At 38.5% G+C, this 4,940-nt stretch overlaps 1 protein-coding gene across 1 annotated transcript in view; it reads left to right on the top strand.

The window, feature by feature from the left end:
• Positions 1 to 4,940, top strand: part of PDSS2 (prenyl (decaprenyl) diphosphate synthase, subunit 2) — a 250,669-nt gene that overhangs the window by 220,598 nt on the left and 25,131 nt on the right. The gene's annotated exons all lie outside the window — the stretch shown is intronic.

Raw genomic sequence — 4,940 nt, 5'->3', positions numbered from 1 at the left:
CTAAAATAAATGATACTTTTATGTATAAGCTAAAGCAATCAAGAGTAAAATGGTTTCACAGAAATATTTGTTGTAATACAATAAAAAGGATATTCAAGTCAGGTATGGTGGCTCATACCTGTAATCCCAGTACTTTAGAAGGCTGAGGCCAGAGAATCGCTTGAGGCCAGGAGTTAAAAGCAGCAGTAAGCTATGATTTCACCACTGCACTCCAGCCTGGGCGACAGAACAAGACCCTGTCTTTAAAAAAAAAAAAAAAGACATTCAGGCATTTATCTGAGCTACATATCAATAGTTACAATCCGTTCAGGTTATAATGGCTGTGGTAATCGTGCTGTCGTTTTATGTAGGCTTCTACTCTCTCAGCTTTCGAAACATTTCGGAGCTGATGTGTGCAGATATAGATAATATATGTGGTTTTCTCTGCCATCATCCCCAGCATTATATCTCTACTGGGTGAAAGGGTAGTAGCCAAGATAGGAAGACAAAATGAGAGAGTTTGAAGTTTGAAAATAGCTTGCGATTAAGCACGAGTACTTCAAAGTACTAGAATTCTCTAAGATGATTAGTCTACAAAGTATTTGATGGGAAAAATTATTTTATAAAAATTTGTGATAGGGCTACTCTAGATGTCCTTACCTGTGAACAGCATTATGTTCACTTTTCTTACCTGAGAAACTGCCATCAAATTTTGTATGAGACAAACTGGGAAGTGGCTCAGTACATCTAAAAGAAAAAGCCCACCTGAAGTCATCGTCAGTTATGGTTTCTCCACAGTTCACCTTGCAATTTTAAGATACAAAAGTTTCTCAACTTTCTAACTTTCAACAAATGCCACTTGCAACACTTATAACATGTCCTGTGTGTTAAACACTGAAAGATGACAGTGTTGAGAGAGTGAGAATGAAGAGGAGCTGGTTAGAACAGAAACAAAATTGATAGTGAGAAAATGGCAAATGTATTTTGGGATTGAGTTGTCTGACCGTAGGAATAATTCTGTAGGACTCCCAGTTTGTGCATCATTTGAAAAGTGCTGCACCTGAGCAATCAATAGTAATCAGCAAGTGACAAGGAAAAGGATGGACAATGGAAGAAGTGGAAAATTTGTGACCACAAGATCAGCCTCAATGTCAGATGTCTGTTAACCTAAAATGAATTCAAGAATCGGCTGGGACCAGGCAAGGTGGCTCAAACCTGTAATCTCAGCATTTTGGAAGACCGAGGCAAGAGGATTGCTCAAGCCCAGGAATGAGAGACCAGCCTGGGCAACATAGCAAGACCTCATCCCTACAAAAATGAAAAAAATTAGCCGGGCCTGGTGGCACACACCTGCAGTCCCCGCTGCTCGGGAGGCTGAGGCAGGAGGATCGCTTGAGCCCAGTTCTAGGCTGCAGTGAGCTATGATCAGGCCACTGCATTCTAGTCTGGGTGACAGAGTGAGACCCTGGGTGTTTGAGAACTTTAAGCATGTTGTGAAAGTGCTGCTGCTAAAATTTTGGTCACAAACCATCAGAGGATTATTCTTAGGATCAAGGCCAGTCCATATTTGCACAATATCAAAGTGAGTAGGTAGGTCATTAGTGAACTACACAAATGTGTTCAGGGCTTTCCTACCATTGCTGCAGACGTTACTGTGGGGGGGAAAGATTTTCAGTGAAGACAAAACTGCTTCATTTTGGAAAAAGATACCCATAAACAAACAGACAAATAAATTTAAAATATCTGAGCCGAGAGAAGAATAGCCTGGTTTTAAATTTTCTGCAAGAGCTGATTCATATTCCTATTGGTACAACACATGTCAATACTAAGTTCAAAATCTTAGTTCACTGAAAATCCTAGATCCCTAAAAAACTTTGAAGAGCAGACCGAAGACCCTACCTTCTTTTTTATAGTATATTGGTTGCAGAGGCCTTTTGTTTCATTGAAAATGTTCAAATAGCAATTTTAGAGTGGTTTGTGATGGTGTTAACAGCTATACATGAGCAGTATCTTATTATAAGTTTCTTATTATGAAAATAAGAAAAACAAAATGCAGGCATCTTTGGATAAATTTTTAAAAGATTGTTAAGAAACAAGAAGAGTTAGGACCAATGTTATAAACATTTCCTTTTTTCTCAGGGAAGTAATCTGCCCACATTAACTACTTGTATTAATATAATATCATTTTTGACTCAGGAACAAAATGGTCTCAAGACCTAACCTGTTGGTAAGTTGAAGGGCTCTTGTTCTGTGCAGAGGTGGCAGGGAAGTTTTATTGTGAAGTCTGCGAAACACAAGTTGACCTGCTAGCAAAGATTAACACTTTGGTTATCTCTATTATGTTAAATTTTGATATACATTTTAACACATTGGAGTATATGTGTTAATTTTAAGTCGATTTTTATAACAACTAAAAATGTATTTAAAATAAAATTTGACCTCTCACAAGACACGAGGTATCCCCTTCACTTCGTCTTTTCTTCCCTACCCTCATCCCTAGTGTTGGGAGGTGGGGGTGTCTTTTGACACAGCACAACGTAAGAAAAATTATGCCAAGGGAGGTGAAAAAAATTATTTACTAATTGCACAGGAAGAAATATGTCATTGTAGTAAAGTGACCAGATAGTCACCACATTAACCAAGTGATCACATTTATAGCTTTACTAAGAGTGGGACAGCCTGACATTTTGGGCCTCTTGAATTGCCGAAGTACAGAATACTCTACATAAAGTATTCCTGCCAAAAACACTTAACTTAAATCTAAGCAAGCTTCTCCAGATCCAACTTCTAGTTTACAAGCAAAGCAGAGACAAGTTAAATGACACAATGAAGAAATAATAAGACAGAATTTAAAAGAGACATTTTATAATGTCTGGTCTCCTCAAAAAGTCAGTGGTTTTCATGAAAAGGAGTTAATGGATTTTATTTTCATTTCATGAAAAATGAGGAGGGGTTGGTCTAGATTTAAAAGGCAAAAAAGAGGCATAAAAACCAAATACAATGTGTTAATCTTGTTTAATTCTAGTTCGGGGGGAAAAAGCTATAACATATTCTTGGGACAGTTGGGGAAATTTAAATATGGATTGTATGTTAGATAATATGTCATTATTATTAGTTTTTTAAGTATGATAGTGGTCATGTGGTGATGTATGAGATGTCCTATGCATACAAGATGTGTGCTCAACCACGCACGGGTGAGGAGTCGTGTCTGCACCTGTCAAATCTAGGTAAGAGTGTATATGTGTGCTCATTGAGCTCTTTCAACTTTTCCATATGCTTGAAATTTATATGTGTTCACTGTGTATATAGATGAGATTCAATATATATGTTAGAGTTAAGTTATATTCTTTAAGGAACAAAAATTATAGAAGCATGGCCCGGCGCGGTGGCTCACGCCTGTAATCCTAGCACTCTGGGAGGCCGAGGCGGGCGGATTGTTTGAGCTTAGGAGTTCGAGGTCAGGCTGAGCAAGAGCGAGACCCCCATCTCTACTAAAAATAGAAAGAAATTAATCGGACAACTAAAAATACATAGAAAAAATTAGCCGGGCATTGTGGTGCATGCCTGTAGTCCCAGCTACTCAGGAGGCTGAGGCAGGGGGATTGCTTGAGCCCAGGAGTTTGAGGTTGCTGTGAGCTAGGCTGATGCCACGGCACTCTAGCCAGGGCAACAGAGCCAGAATCTGTCTCAAAAAAAAAAAAAAAAAAGATCTTAGGCTACTTGCTTTCCTCAGTAGACAAGGCCTTAACACCTGAGGCTTTGAGGTGTGCATCTTGGAATCTCTGTGGAGGTCTCCTAACTTCCATTCTGGGCTCTTCACATTTGAACGCACTGCTCTCAAGGTTGAAGCACTTAATGACATTAAAGCTACTAGATCATTCTTCTCTGTTCTGTCCTTTTGTTGTTCAATTTTCGTGAAGTCTTTGACTTTATTTTCTATACACGGAAGCTTAGATTCCCTGCCTTAGTCTACTTAGAAGGTATACGAGAAAGTGAAAATATGACATTTTCATTATGGGTAAAAATTAGTTGTAAGACATCAGCTAATGGCTCCACATTAGCTATATACCAGCTCTGAACCAAAACATCTGGCTTTCCTAGAACTAGGAGTTAGTAAAATGAATTTTGCTTTGTAAGTTTCCTGAATAGATAGTACATAACCAGTACATATTAAGAAAAAGCATCCATCCGTCCATTCATTCATTCAGATACTGATATAGATGTGGAATACAGTTGTGAATAAGAGAAAAAGTTTCCCTCTGTCATGGAGCTTTAGTACTAGATAGAGATTGTAAGTGAAACCTATCTAAACCAATATTGTGAGCACTCTGGGAGGCCGAGACAGGAGGATTGCTCGAGGTCAGGAGTTCAAGACCAGCTGAGCAAGAGCGAGATCCCGTCTCTACTGAAAAAATAGAAAGCTGGACAACTAAAAATATATAGAAAAAAAATTAGCCGGGCATGGTGGTGCATGCCTATAGTCCCAGCTACTTGGGAGGCTGAGGCAGTAGGATTGCTTAAGCCCAGGAGTTGGAGGTTGCTGTGAGCTAGGCTGACACCATGGCACTCTAGCCCGGGCAACAGAGCCAGACTCTATCTCCAAAAAAAAAAAAAAAGAAAACCAATATTGTGCAATATCCTAGAATATAAGCTCTATGAAGGCAGAGATTTTGATCTGTTCTGTTCATGCCTGTGTAGTAGGTGCTCCGTGAATATTTGTTGAATAAATGAGCAACCATCAGGTGTAATAGAAACTATGGCCCCTCCCAAATTAACTACTTTACAAAAAGAATAAGAATAGGGTAGTGTTTAATGAGAAATATTACTTGTGTAGGGAACTAAATCATCACTTGCATTTGTCTCTAACTTGCTATATTTTTATAAGCTCTAAAACTTTTTGTGAAAAAATTTTATATTAGAATATCTACTCTCAGGTATGTACATGGCATATGTATATATTA

Source organism: Propithecus coquereli, unplaced genomic scaffold, assembly GCF_000956105.1.
Source record: "Propithecus coquereli isolate 6110/MARCELLA unplaced genomic scaffold, Pcoq_1.0 Scaffold35, whole genome shotgun sequence".
Lineage (NCBI taxonomy): Eukaryota > Metazoa > Chordata > Mammalia > Primates > Indriidae > Propithecus > Propithecus coquereli.
Note: the sequence above shows the minus strand (reverse complement) of the source record. Positions and strands in the feature narration are given on the sequence as shown.